Genomic DNA, 16,064 nt, shown 5'->3' on the forward strand with positions numbered 1-16,064 from the left:
CTGCAGAATGCAATGGTCCAGCGATTCTTTATGTTGATAACAAGTCGGCGATAGACTTGGCTAAAAATCTTGTATTTCACGGGAGAAGTAAACATATCGACACGCGATATCACTTTATAAGGGAATGTGTTGAAAGAGGGGAAATCATATTGAAGCATGTAAACAGTGAAGTGCAGAAAACAGATGTCTTGACAAAAGCACTGACGGTGGCCAAGTTTGAGAAAATGCGAAGTCTGCTAAGAATCAAGGAACTGTCTGAACGAGATAAAGATTAAGGGGGGATATGTTGGTTTAATCTTTAACTTGGTTTGAGTTTTTAAATAAAGCTGATAACGTCTTGTTTTTATGTCTGTAAGTCATTTGTTTGGATAGTCGTAGAAGTAGCTGGTTTGTAAGAGTTTGAATAAGTCAGGTTGTTTAGTAAGTGTAGGATGCTTGCTCATGATCGTGTCCTAGTTTGTAGGCATTCTGGTTTTCCCACGTTTCAGTTTGTATCGTCTTTATATTGGAAAGTTATCAGCATTAAAAAGATCAAGCCTTCTGGCAAGCAAAGTGTGAAGCTTTTCTCAGTTTTATATCATACAGTTAATACATATTTAGTAGCTAATATTATTAACAAGAATCTTGAGGGCTCTATATTAATACATCATTCCCCTAACAGTACGTGATAGAGTATGCCATCTGTATATGATACCCAGAGGAGGAGATCCCTTGATTAATCTGTCGACATTTATTTAGCATTCTGCAATCCTTCTCTTTGCATTCTCTCCATAAAATTCACCCACTCATCTTCATATATCTTCTGGAGATGAAACATGGTAAATATGTTATCTTCATTTGGACTTCTAAGATTTTCTTTTCCATAGATTACTTTTTCATTATAGTAAGGTGTAAGAACACTAAAAGCCTTAAATTTTTTCAACCTGAGGGGCACGTGGTATGTCAATAGAGAGGGAATTGCTAAAAAGGTGACACATCTTCGTGCTTCCATATTTTTTGGGATGTTAAGTATCCTGTTAGGAATATGTTGTGAACTTGATGATAAATTAAACAAAACACCTTAGTAGATTTAACTTAGTAAATTTTGTAGCATTCGATGAATGATCAAATATAGTCCCGACTGATGAACTTTATAGTCCCGATGGATGACAAATTGACATCCATCGAGTGAGTAGCTTATATAACAAATAAGAACTATAGACTATAGTACATTTCTGCAAATAACATGTATTAGTCAAGTAGATTGCTTAGGGTTCTGTAAGTCATATTGACTACTAGATTGATATGCAATATAGGCTGATTAATTGTAAATATGAGATGTCTTGTAATTCTGTATAAGTGAAATAGAGTCGAGTGGCAAATAGACTCCCGACGGATGATCTACAAGACTCCCGACGGATGATCAACAAAGCTCCCGACGGATGACAAGCATAGTCCCGATGGATGATCAAATTCAAATAGTTGTTGACAGTGACAACACAGTCACATGCGTTGGGTGTTTCCAAAAGGAATGTGGCAGCCTGTTAAGCAGGAATTTGAGAACAAAGAAGCATTACCATTTCCATGCAATTGTGAAGATATTCAAAGATGCTGGAATAGAGTAGTGAAGCAGCATGGAGTTAGACTAGATATGTTTTGTTTTATTATCTTGCCTTATTGTCATGTAAACTTGGTGATATATAAATCAAGTGTAGCAAGTAGAACAATTAACTAAGCAAGCTTATTTTCAGAGAAAAATATCAAGCTGCATTCTGCAAGCATTTCTCTGTAGTTTAGTTGTTCAAACTTGTAAGCAGCTATGAGCTATTCAAAGCTTCACAGAGTTCTTAATTTGATATCTGGTGGATACTTTCAAATCCACCAGAAAGTTTTAAAAGCTTGGTTTTTTATTACTTATTGTTTCGATTTCTGTCACTCTTTTATTTCGCACCCTTGCTAATGAAACACTGTTATATTTATCAAGTTAGAACAGTCTTTAAATTTGAAAAAGTAGCCATAATTACATTCAACCCCCTCTTCTGTAATTCTTGTTGTATTGTTAGGGAATAACAATTGGTATCAGAGCAAGCTCTTGAAGAACAAAGAGTATAAAGATCACAATAAACAATAAGATGAACAAAAAGGATGTTGGAGTGAAGATTCCATTTCTGGACAAAGACAACTATCACCACTGGAAGGTGAAGATGCATCTACATCTTCTTTCTCAAGATGAGGCCTATGTGGACTGCATAAAGAGAGGTCCTCATGTACCAATGAGAGCTACAACTGGAAATGAACCATCTTTTCCAAAATCTAGGCATGAATGGTCAGATCTTGACATTGAACAAGTCAGGAAGGACAAGAAGGCCATGAATATATTGTTCAATGGAGTTGATGGTGATATGTTTGATAACATCATTAACTGTAAAACAGCCAAAGAGGTTTGGGACACAATCCAGATTATTTGTTATGGTACTGAGCAAGTAAGGGAGAACAAGATGCAGTTACTGATTCAGTAATATGAGCATTTCCACTGTGAAGAAAGTGAGTCTCTTACTGACATTTTTAGTAGATTTCAAAAGCTACTAAATGCTCTGAAGTTTCATGGAAGAGTCTATCAAACAAAAGACTCTAACCTCAATGACAGTCTCATTGAGAAATTCACAGGATTATAAGGAGTTCACCTTGGAGAGACTGTATGGCATCCTGAAAACCTATGAGCTTGAAATAGAGCAAGATGAGAGGATGGAGAAAGGAAGGAAGAAAGGAGGGTGCATAGCTCTGGTTGCTGAGTTAGAGAAGGAGAAAGAGATGAAGGTAGAAGCTGTTGAGTCTACATCAAAGGTCTGTGAAAGCAAGGGTAAAGGGCTGGTTGCTGATAATGAAGATCAATTGAGCCAAGATAACATGGATGATATTGATGAACATCTAGCATTCTTATCCAGCAGATTTTCCAAGCTCAAATTTAAGAAGAATTTTGGAGCAGCTAAGCCAAACAGAAACATGGTTGATAAGTCAAAATTCAAGTGTTTCAAATTTGGCTTGGCGGGTCATTTTTCCAGTGAATGTAGAAAGTCGGATTCTAGAAAAAAGAAGTTTGAGCCTGTTGATTATAAACAGAAATACTTTGAGTTGCTCAAACAAAAGGATAGGGCTTTCATCACACAGGAGAATGAGTGGGCTGCAGATGGATTGGATGAAGATGAAGAAACAAACTATGTCAATCTTGCCCTAATGGCCAAATCTGGTGAAACAGAAATAAGTTCTTCAAGCAATCAGGTAATCACCACTAACCTAGCATATTTATCTAAATTTAAGTGTAATGATGCAATAAATGACATGTCTATAGAATTATATCACCTGCGTGTTACACTTAAGTCTCTCACTAAGGAAAATGCTAAAATTAAAGAAAATAATATATTTTTAAGTGAGAGGAATAATGTGCTAGAGTCTCAGTTTATTGAATTTGAGAATTTGAGAATTGAGTGTAAGATTGCTAAGGATGAATTAACTGAGTCCTTGAAGAAAGAAGAGATTTTAAAGAAGCAGCTTGAACGAGAACAGGAAGTGATTAAGGCATGGAAATCATCCAGAGATGTTTATGCTCAAATCACTAAGGTTCAGGTTATTGAGTCCTTTTGTGATGCAGCCTGGAAGAAGAGTAAAGAGAAACTTGAGTACAATTTGGTTGAAGGATTATTGATAGATGTGGACTCGACGGATGATGAAAATCATCTGTCGGATAATTAAAAGGATTATCCGTCGAGTGACAAGGAGCCACATCCGTCGGCTGTGAGTAAACCAGTTAGCAAAGCTAAGCTAGCTAAATTAAATGAGAAATATGGATTAGTTTCTAAAAAATTTATTCCAGGAGAATCAAGTCAAGTCAGGAAAGAAAAGAAAATGAATGTTGGTCATCTGTTTATTAAGCAATTGAATGACAGATTATAAAAGATTGAGGTTAAAACAGAGGCTAAAAAGAAAAACAATAGAAATTGGAAAGTAGGAATTAACAAACATAAAAACTACACACCTGATAAATATGCACCTAGAAAAATCTGTGTTAAGTGTGGTGGTGTTAATCACTTGTCTGTTATTTGCAAACTTTCTATGCCTACTTCCATGTCTGCACCCTCTTCTTTTCCTAACATGACCGCCATGCCTATGAATGCTATGTCTACTCATTATATGAATGCACAATTTGTTAATATGCCATTTACACATAATCCTTATTATGTTGTATTCAGTATGCCTCAAGTGCCATTTAGCATGCCTTACTGGAATAACATGTTTACAAATAGCATGCATTTTCCTGTTACTCAAAATGTGCATGATAACTCTGTTTTAATGACTGGTTTCAAAGGTCCAACTCAGATGACTAAGGATGAATCAGAAATTCACAAGTCAAATGAGATCAAACCCAAGAAACCAAAGAAGAAAGCTAACAAGGCAGGACCCAAGGAAACTTGGGTACCAAAATCAACTTGATTTGATTATGATGTGTGCAGGGAAACATAAAGAATCTTTGGTATTTGGATAGTGGTTGCTCAAGGCACATGACTGGAGATTCTACCCTGCTCACTGAGTTCAAGGAAAGAGTTGGCCCAAGTATCACTTTTTGAGATGACAACAAGGGTTATACTGTGGGATATGGCTTGATTTCAAAAGACAATGTCATCACTGAAGAAGTTGCCCTAGTGGATGGTCTCAAGCACAATTTGTTGAGTATCAGCCAGCTTTATGATAAGGGAACTCAGTTACCTTCAATTCAGAAGCCTGTATTGTGACAAATATAAAGAGCAACAAAGTGGTTCTCACTGGAGTGAGAAAAGGAAATGTGTACCTAGCTGACTTTAACTCATCAAATGAAGAATCAGTCACTTGTCTTCTCAGTAAAGCAAGTCAAGATGAAAGTTGGCTATGGCACAAGAAGTTGTCCCATCTAAACTTCAAGACCATGAATGACCTTGTCAAGAAAGAACTGGTTAAAGGTATTCCTCAAGTAGAGTTTACTAAGGATGAATTGTGTGATGCCTTCCAGAAAGGAAAGCATATCAAAGCATCATTCAGAAAGAAGCTTGATTCAATAATTGAAGAACCTTTGTAATTGTTGCACATGGATTTGTTTGGCCAGTCAATGTGTTTTCCATCTCAAGAAAAAGATTCTGCCTAGTAATTGTGGATGATTTCTCAAAGTTCTCTTGGACATATTTCCTAAAGTCTAAAGATGAAGCTAGTGAAATCATCATCAATCACATAAGGCAAGTCAACAATCATCCTGACTTTAAAGTAAGAAGAATCAGGAGTGACAATGGAACTGAATTTAAGAATTTTGTGATGAGATCATTTTGTGAAGAGAATGGGATTATATATGATTTTTCTACAGCAAGAACTCCATAACAGAATGGAGTAGTGGAAAGGAAGAACAGATCTCTTATTGAAGCTGTAATAACAATGCTTGAAGAGTCAAAGTTACCAACATATTTTTGGGCTGAAGTTGTGAATACTGCCTGCTACACTCAGAATATCTCTTTAGTTAATCAAGCAAAGTGATGAAACCCTACCAATTGTTCAAGAATAGGAAGCCAACTCTAAATTTTCTTCATGTCTTTGGCTGCAAATGTTATATCTTAAGAAATTAAACTGATCAACATGGAAAGTTTGATGCTAAAGCAGATGAAGGAATTTTTGTTGGATATGTTGTGGGAAAAGCATATAGAGTCTACAATCTAAGAACCAACATTGTTATGGAATCAGTACATGTTGTGTTTGATGATAAAAAGATTGAAGGACTGCAAGATGGAGATTTCCATAAAAGCCTCAAGTTTGATAATGTGGAGATGGTTAGTGATGACAGTGATGATGAAAGTGATCAAGAAACAGTGACTAAGGATAATGCAGAAAATTCTACAACCAATGAAGCACATAATTCAACATCTGTCGAGTTACAAAATGTTTCATCCGTCGGGAGATAATCTGCCTTATCCGTCGGAGACAATCAGCTTCATCCATCGAGATACAAAGTGCATCATCCGTCGGAACAATGAGAAAATTTGAGAGTCAGAATAGATAACCTACAGGAAGTACTCCTTTATCAAATCAAAGATTCATAAATTCAGGGGGAGTTTCTCATAATCAAAACTCAGTCACACATCAAGACAACAATGAGGCCTCTTCATCTAGAGCTAATCTACCTCAACAAAGAAAATAGACTAAAGATCTCCCAATTGAGCTCATCACTGATGATGCATCTTCTAGAGTTCAAACAAGGAAAGCAACTCAAGAAGAATGTCTATACAGCAGCTTCCTTTCTAAGAAAGAAACCAAGAAGGTAGAACAAGCTTTGTTGGATCCTGATTGGATTTTAGCTATGTAGGAAGAGCTAAACCAATTTGAAAGGAACAAGGTATGGAAGCTGGTACCCAAACCTAAAGGGAAGAAACCAATTGACACCAAGTGGGTATTCAGAAACAAGATGGATGAAAATGGCATAGTGATCAGGAACAAAGCTAGATTGGTTGCTAAAGGCTACTGTCAACAAGAAGGAATAGATTTTGATGAAACTTTTGCTCTTGTTGCAAGACTTGAAGCCATCAGAATCTTCTTAGCCTATGCAGCCCATGCCAATTTCAAGGTCTATCAAATGGATGTCAAAAGTGCCATTCTAAATGGAAATTTGGAAGAGGAAGTCTATGTCAGTCAACCTCCTGGTTTTCAAGATCCAAATTTTTCAGAATATGTCTACTATCTTTTGAAAGCACTTTATGGACTGAAGTAAGCACCTAGAGCCTGGTATGACATTTTATCAAAGTTTCTTTTAGAAAATTACTTCACAAGAGGTACTGTTGATAAAACTTTATTCTTTAGAAATGTTAATGGCTATAGTATACTTGTTCAAATTTATGTAGATGATATTATATTTGGCTCTACAGATGAAAAACTTTGCAAAAAGTTTGGCAAATTGATGCAAAGTAAGTATGAAATGAGCATGCTGGGAGAACTAACTTACTTTCTTGGTTTACAAATTAAGCAAGTTAGTGGTGGAATATTTATTAGTCAAACTAAATATATTTATGATCTTTTAAAGAAGTTTGATCTAATGGATTGCACATCTGCAAAAACTCCCATGGCCACTGCAACTAAACTTGAATTAAACACTATTGAAAAGTCTGTGGATATTTCAAGCTATAGGGGCATGGTTGGCTCACTTATGTACTTAACAGCTAGTAGGCCAGATATAATGTTTGCTACTTGTCTTTATGCAAGATTTTAGGCTGATCCTAGAGAATCTCACTTAGTAGCTATAAAGAGAATTTTCAGATATCTCAAGGGAACACCAAAACCTGGCATTTGGTACCCTAGAGATTCTGGTTTTGATCTAACTGGTTATTCAGATGCAGATTATGCAGGTTTTAAAATAGACAGAAAAGTACAACAGGAACCTGTCAATTTCTAGGGAACAAGCTTGTGTCCTGGTTCAGTAAAAAGAAAAATTCAGTTTCTACCTCTACAGCTGAAACTGAATATATTGTTGCTGATAGTTGTTGTGCACAGATTTTGTGGATGAAAAACCAATTGTTGGACTATGGTCTACAACTGGACAGAATTCCCATTTTCTGTGATAACACAATTGCAATTTCCATCACTGAAAATCCAGTACAGGATTCAAGAACAAAGCACATAGACATCAAGTACCACTTCATTAGGGAACATGTGATAAATGGTACTGTGGAACTTTATTTTGTTCGAAGTAAAAAACAGCTTGCAGATATCTTTACCAAGCCACTTGATGAATCCACCTTTTCAGGATTGGTAAGTGAGTTAGGTATGCTTAATTATTCTTGAATCATTTCAGATATTTTTGCAAGTTATGATGCATCCAGAAACTTAATTGATTTTTCTGTTTCAGATGAAATTTTGGCTAAGTCAAAATTTACATCCCGACGGATGCTCATTATCCATCGAGTTTGATCATCCGTCGGAATGGTACTTATTAATAAAAATCAATTACTTTTCTGGATTATTTTACAACCCGACGGATAATTGTTTTACTACCATCCGTCGAATTGTCTCAATCTTAGCCGTTAAAACTCTGAACATTATCCGTCAGGTATACTTACAGTTTGTAAGTATAACACGACGGATAATTGACAGAATTTTGACAGTTTATTTATTTTTAAATGGCTATTTTGGGCTATTTTGATTGGTTACTTTATTTCACTTTATTATTTTTGACAGTTTATTTCTGAGATAGTATAAAAGCATAATTCATTTTTAATATATCCTTTTATCATTCTCAAATCAATTGCTCTAACTCCTTTCTTCTCAAAAGCAAATACTCTCTCTACAAATTTCTATAATTTAACAATGGTACCAGTAGTCAAAATTATGTATCAGTCTGGGTTCATCTATGAAAAGAACAACTTCGTAGCTCTTGTGAACAAGGAGATTCCACAATCTGGAGACTTCTACAAAATGATGGACTTTGTGAAGAGCTGTAAACTCAGTTATGCTATGCTGGAATCACCCACAATCTACTGTGAAGTTGTGGAGGAGATATGGACAACTACTGTGTACCAATCTTCTGAAAAGACCATAACTTTAACTCTTAAAGGTAAGCAGTTTTGCATTAATAGTGACATTATCAAAGCATGCTTTAAAATTCCAGATAACACTACTACTGTTCCACACACAGATACTGATTTATTAACATGCTTAATTTTATTGTCTATGCTCTCCCGGCCTCTAAATTAATTGAGATTAGGAGACTAGGTCTTAGAAAAGAATGGAGTTATGTGTATGATGTAGTTACCAAAGTATTTTCTGGTAAAGTGAGTAATTTTGATTATGTTAACATTGACATGCTTAACATGCTTTATATGCTAGTTACTGATAAGTACTTTAACTTCAGTGACATGATCATGTTTAAGTTAGGTTATAAGTTAGGGGAACTTAATAAGAGAGGTAAAAGTGTCTATTATGCTAGATTCTTTATGATGCTTGCTAACCATCTTATTGAGAATATTGTTATTGAGAACCCAACCAACAAATTGAATTGTTGGGTTCAAGAAAGGAGAATCATTACAGATCTCAACAGAGCAAGTCACCACAAAGAGGTGCCCCTCTTCTACTTTCCAATCATGGAGGGCCCTAAGGTAAGTGAGGTAAGCACCACTGTCTCTACTCTCCCAACCTCACAAATTTCTTTGCCCTCAAGTGTAGCTATGACATCTGTGCTAATGACCCAACAGATGCCTACCCAAGCTACCAAAACAACAACATCAAAATCCAAAGCTAAGAAAACCTCCTCTGGTTTCTTTCAAAATAAACCAGTTGCAAAAACTACCAAACACAAAGAGGGGAGTGTGAAGGAGAGTGAGTTAGGTGAGGGACAGGGTGAAAATCAAAGAAACCCTAAGGATAAGGATGGTGAGATTAGTGTACCCAAGCCTAGCCACACCACACTTTCCCAATAAACTCTGGTTGTTAACAAGAAAATCAGCTCAATTCTAGTTTCATCCTCCAAAAAGGATGTTACTATTGAAATAAGCTCCCAACCAGGAGGAAAGGCCAAGAGGGTTAGGGACACAAGTTCACCACAGACTTATGCCAGAAAGAAAAGATCTAAAACCTTTGGGGATGCACAGGGAATACACACAGTGCAAACTGGAGCTAAAGACTCAGTCACTGCACCATCTCAAAGTCAGCTTGATGTGACTCCAATAAATGTGAATTCACAGTCAAAATCATTGATAATTGAAGCACCTGAAACACCAAATTTACCCACACACTCACTGGATATAGACATGATTCATACATCACTTCCAAATTCTCCATCTTTAACTCTATTGGAGAAGCCAAAAATCCAAGCAAGTGAGCATCATCTTTTAGATGATTTGTTGGCTCACTTGTCAATTCTTTCTGAGTCTATTAAGACATTTGTGCCTAAATTTTCATCAAACTACACAGAGTCTACAATAGTCTCCATTCCAAACTCATTCATTTCTTCTATCCTGGTGGATATTATTCATCCGTCGAGTAGTGATTGTATCCCGACGGATGTGCCTAACAACAGTCATCCGTCGGCTAGCCAAGCTACTATCCCGATGGATGTTCCTCATCCGTCAGTACTCTCTACACAACTTCAAATCCCAACAATTGTCACAAGTGTAGATGACCTAGTAGTAGTACAATCACTCTTAGGACTGAGGGCAGGGAGTGAATTGAGTGAGAGGCTGGGTTGCTCCCAGGAAAAAGGAGAGGAAATAAGTGAACCAATGCAGACCATTTCTTCAAGTCTGGAAAAAGTGAGTGAGGGGGGTCCCATCTTAGATGGTGAAGGTGAGGGTGTGAGGGTCGTAAGCCAAGGGGAGCCCTTGATGCAAGAAAAGGGAGATAATGAGAGAAATGCAGGTACAGGAGTGATAAGGGTGGACACCATTGCTAGTGAGTCAATGAATGTCAGTGATGCAGAAAGGAAAAGACTATTACAGCAAGAATATCAAGCTGTTATAGATTCTATCTCCCTAGATGCTGAGCCATTTACTCATCCTGTTCTAGCCTATCAAACTCTAGCTGGACAGGGCAATGAGGATGCTGAGAGAATGCTGAATCTAGTACATACCACTGCTTCTCTACAAAGGGCAAATGATGCAATCGCTGCTATGCCATCTACAACTGGCAGTGATTTTGAACTGGCTGAAGACTTTTTTGGGGATGATGGTGGGGATGATGAGGAAGACAGCATGAACATAGGGGAGATGCAGACATTCTTTCCTGGATGCTAACCAAAGAGTGTTCATACTCACATCTCCAATCCACATTATTCAAGCTCATTCATGACACCCAAACATCCATTCAAGCATCCACAAGTGCCAGCACAAAAAGGTTACTTACAGTACATCTTGAAGCTCTATAGCTGCATAAGATTCAAGCTCTCCAACATAGTCAAAGTGTGGATAAAATGAAGCAAGAAATCTCTGAGGTAAAACAGGATGTCATAGCAAGGTTGGATGCTAGACTTCTTGGAACCACCATGACCGAGATAGCTCAGGAAATTGAGGAAAGAAGCTGATTTATATAGAAAGGTTGAGGGCATGGAATCTAGATTATCTGATGTGGAGAAGTCAATGGCCAAAATACTTGCCAATCAGGAAGCTCAGACTGCTCTGCTCCAACAGTTGGTGGCTGCTCAACTCCCTTCCACTCAACAACTTGATGCTAACAAAAAGGGGGAGAAAGGTTCATCAAGCGAGGGGGAGAAACAGCTCAACATTCAAGTCAGCAAAGTAGTTGTGCCAAAAATTGCTTTCACTAAGCCACCAACTATGGATAGCATTGATCTCATCAATCTAGCAGCAGAAAAAATGGAATCAAATGACAAACTGCCAAAGATTGATGTAGCAGCAGCCGAGAAGGAACTAGATGAAAAATGGAAGAAAATTGATGCTGATATTCAGAAGAAATTTGGTCAGCTACAGAAACCAGACAAGACTTTTCATCACCATTCTCAAGTCAAACATATCTCAGTGCATGAAATGAGTCTAGGCAACTTGGAAAAGGCCAAACTTCATGCATCAAATCTCCAAAAGCTGATCGAATTCTGAAGCCTAAAAGTAACTACTCACAGTTCTCAGAAAAAAACCCTGTGGATCTTTTGTTTGAGACACCTAGGCTAGATGAAAAGAAGTTGATGGGAAGGTCAATTGCATTTTACAAATATCCATCTGATTCAGTTTAAAAGAAGAGAATTGGCAAGATCTACAGGAATGGAAAAGAGATCCTTGTGGTGGTTGGACACCCTCTATTTGTAGAAGCTAAGAAGGAAGAAAAATAAAGGATAAAGCTAGAAAAGAAGCAGGCTGCTCTAGATGCTAAGAAGCTCAAACAAAAGAAGGAGCAAGCTGCTATCTTGGCCAAAATTCAAGCTGTCAAATTTACAACTGAGATGTCTGAAAAACCACCTGTGATAACTGAAGCTCAGAATCAACAAATGTAAAATAAACCTCCACATAAAAGAAGATTCAGATACAAGCTTCATTCGAAGAGAAAATTGGACTTCAGTGATGAGGAAATGGAAGACTACATTCCCAAACAGTCTACAACTTTAACTCAGACATCCAAGCCCTTAGTGGTACATGAAGAATTCAAGGTGGATCCAACTAATAATTTTCAAGGTGAGCCTATTATTTCCAAGGATGAGCCATTAGACTGGGAAAGTCTGCCAATTCCTGAATTCAACTTACCTATCTTCAACAAACCAAAGAAGACAAAGATAAGAGCAACCAAGAAAAGCAAGCTTGTTACTCTCAGAACCAAGACCTTAACCAAACCTAAATCTATAGTCAATAAGAAAGATCTCTTATATATATATGATATCAAAGAGTTTTCAGATTTAAACCTCTACTTAAATGAACTGGAAGAAGTAAGAGGAATTGATGCTCACATACATCTTCCTGAAAGATTGGTGTTTAAGTACAAGGCAGGGAAAGAAATCACATGGCCTCTTTACAGGATTCTAGAAGAAATCCAATATATACTGACAAAGGTCTACTCATCTTTCAAAAAGAACTTTGGTTTTAATGTGATTGCAAGGAGATTGGTTCTGAAGAAGATTGAAGAGCTAAGGAGTAATAAAGCCAAATATGCACTTCCAAAAACTCTATCAATTCCCTTCACAGGGAAGAGAGTGAATTTGAGGCCTTATTGGATGATGGAATTCATGGATGATAAGGGAGTTAGAAGATTCTTCAGACTGGATGACCAATTGAGTATCTCTAGCAATGAGACTATATTGGAAATGCAAGAAATGTTGGATCTATCTGAAGCTGATGAACTTGAATTCCACAGACAACTCCAAAATTAAATAGAGGAAAATAACAGGAAGCTTGGGAAGAAATTCAGACAATCAAGGAAATAGAAATATCTGCTCAGACTAGAGGAGCACCTTGATAATAATTGTGAGAACTCTTTGTACACTTTGCTTTGTTCAATTTTAATAACTTTTGTAGCACTTATCAGTTTTATCTACTACTTTTTAATTTGTATTTTTAGGGTGTTTTGTTATCATCAATTTTCTCTTAATTTATGGCTAAAATTCCAGTAGACATAAATTGGGGGAGATTTTTAGGAATATGTTGTGAACTTGGTGATAAGTTAAATAAAACACCTTAGTAGATTTAACTTAGTGAATTTTGTAGCACTCGACGGATGATCAAATATAGTCCCGACGGATGAACTTTATAGTCCCGATGGATGAAAAATTGACATTCATCGAGTGAGTAGCTTATGTAACAAATAAGAAATGTAGCGCATTTCTGCAAACAATATGTATTAATCAAGTAGATTGCTTAGAGTTTTGTAAGTCATGTTGACTACTAGATTGATATGCAGAATAGGTTGATTACATATAAATATGAGATCTTGTAATTCTGTATAAGTGAAATAGAGTCAAGTGGCAAATAGACTTCCGGCGGATGATCTACAAGACTCCCAACAGATGATCAACAAAGCTCCCGACAGATTACAAGCATAGTCCCGACGGATGATCAAATTCAAATAGCTGTTGACAGTGACAACACAGTCACATGCGTTGGGTGTTTGGAAAAGGAATGTGGCAGCCTGTTAAGAAGGAATTTGAGAACAAAAAAGCATTACCAATTTTATGCAATTGTGAAGATATTCAAAGATGTTGGAATAGAGTAGTGAAGCAGCATGGAGTTAGACTAGATATGTTTTGTTTTATTATCTTGTCTTATTGTCATGTAAACTTGGTGATATATAAACCAAGTGTAGCAAGTAGAACAAATAACTAAGCAAGCTTATTTTCAGAGAAAAATATTAAGCTGTATATAGCAAGCATTTCTCTATAGTTTAGTTGTTCAAACTTGTAAGCAGCTGTGAGCTATTCAAAGCTTCACAGAGTTCTCAATTTGATATATATATATATATATATATATCTGGTGGATACTTTCAAATCCACCAGAAAGTTTTAAAAGCTTGTGTTTTTATTACTTAGTGTTTTGATTTCTATCACTCTTTTATAAGCACCATTGCTAATCAAACACTGTTATATTTATCAAGTTAGAACAGTCTTTAAATTTGAAAAAGTAGCCAGAATTACATTCAAACCCCCCCCCCCTTGTAATTCTTGTTGTATTGTTAGGGAATAACATATCTATTCTCTTGAACTAAGGATCGTACACAAACATCATAGCTGCCTGTAAATATTGCATCTTCAACATGAGATAGATCAACATCATTTTCAAAAGGTAGCCCACCATTGATGTGAACATATACCGTCAAGATAAGCAAGCATCTTGAGGGCTCTATAGTAATACATCATTCCCCTAACAGTACATGATAGAGTATTGTTAGAAGAAATTGATGATATTAGTATATAAACTATCAGAGTTTATTTATCAGCATTTGATATTAGTATTTGACAGAGGTGACATAAGTAATTATTGATCAACTTTTGTCATCAGGATTTACTCTCATCAGTACATGTCGAGCTGGAAATCAGGAGATATCAAAGAAGGAATTATTTAAAGAATATATGTCGGTGTAGGACTTTACTTATTATAGCAATCAACATATAGATATGTTATAGGATTCCTTTTGTATTGTAATAGGATTCCTTATTGATTTTGTAACTGTGCAGTATATAAGCACAGATTAGGTATACATTTTCAGTATTACCAATTGTTATATCATTCATATAACCTAGCAGATCTCAGGTATATTTGATCATCCATTGAGAGAGTATTGTAATCATTTTTTATACATCAATGATAAAAACTATTGATTCAATTGTGTCTGTTATTTCAATTTGATTGTTTAACTGTATTCATCCCTATAGTTTATTAAAGACCTAACAAGTATGCCCTATGTATATTATACCCAGAGGCGGAGATCCCTTGATTTTTCTGTCCATATTTATTCAGAATTCCGCAATCCTTCTCTTCGCATTCTCTCCATAAAATTCACCCTCCCGTCTTCATATATCTTATAGAGATAAAACATGATAGATATGCCATCTTCGTTTAGACTTCTAAGATTTTCTTTTCCATGGATTACTTCTTCATCATAGAAGGTGCATCGATTAAATTATTGGTTTGATAGAAATCAACGTTTTAGTAAACGAGGTACAAATAGTAAAATTCTGTAGTTGACCGAACTTTTAAAATATTTTCCACCTATTTAAATTCGTGTTTTAAAACTCAAAATTTTATGATAAATATCACGAATACTCAGAAATATCCTCGATGTGGTTTCATATTAAAATATTAATTTTCCAATTTATTAAAAATATTAGAGTGCGAGTCACATAATAGTAACATTTTGGAAAGTCAACTTCAGGAGACCACTTTGACCATCCATTACGACTAAGGGTTGATAATTATTTCGAGTCGGTCTGATTACAAAAATTATAATGTATTACACTTATTAGTAAAATAAGTCGTTGATAGGATTAGGAATACTGATTAAGGTTATGATATTTGTTGATTAGAAAACCCGGAACGAGTGAAAGTCGGAGAATGTATCTTGGACTCCAGGCAAATTTTCGAAGCCGGCCTTTTAAATATTGTTGTGTTGTGAAGGATTTAAACTACTTTAAATATACATGATGCCATGATTACCATGATTTACAAGTTACGAAATAGTATAAGTTGAGATTGATGATTGATTATGATAAAGTGAAGTACCGGATTTATAAATGTTAACGCTAGTAAGTAGTGTGGTATATATACATATATTAGACCGGGAGTCGGTTGGGGTAAGTTATTAAAAACCCAGAAGTAATCCGGGGGCATTTGGGTATATTAATTATCTATTTTAATGATAAAAGCGAATATTCTAAAGGACTTAGTGTTCCTCTATGGTTCATTAAATGCTCAAAACCTTTATCAAACGATTTCAAAAAACTGTACTTGATTTAAATGTTATTTAGTCAATACATATATTTTAAATATTCATTTAAAAAAGTAAGATTATCCCAAGAATTATTATTTAATAGTTATTTATTAATTATTGAACATATATTAAAGGTAGTGTATTTCACCTTAGTATTAATTAGATAATGA

The 16,064-nt window shown here is 35.8% G+C and overlaps 2 non-coding genes across 2 annotated transcripts; both read right to left on the reverse strand.

The window, feature by feature from the left end:
* Positions 1 to 582: 582 nt before the first annotated feature.
* LOC141680680 (small nucleolar RNA J33) lies at positions 583 to 661 on the reverse strand. Its single transcript, XR_012558386.1, has one exon. It is a non-coding gene; the product is annotated as a small nucleolar RNA J33 (small nucleolar RNA).
* Positions 662 to 14,198: 13,537 nt separating this feature from the next.
* On the reverse strand, positions 14,199 to 14,334 carry LOC141680675 (small nucleolar RNA J33). Its single transcript, XR_012558385.1, has one exon. It is a non-coding gene; the product is annotated as a small nucleolar RNA J33 (small nucleolar RNA).
* Between the last annotated feature and the right edge of the window lie 1,730 nt (positions 14,335 to 16,064).

The sequence above is a fragment of the Apium graveolens genome, chromosome 1 (assembly GCF_009905375.1).
Source record: "Apium graveolens cultivar Ventura chromosome 1, ASM990537v1, whole genome shotgun sequence".
Classification (NCBI taxonomy): domain Eukaryota; kingdom Viridiplantae; phylum Streptophyta; class Magnoliopsida; order Apiales; family Apiaceae; genus Apium; species Apium graveolens.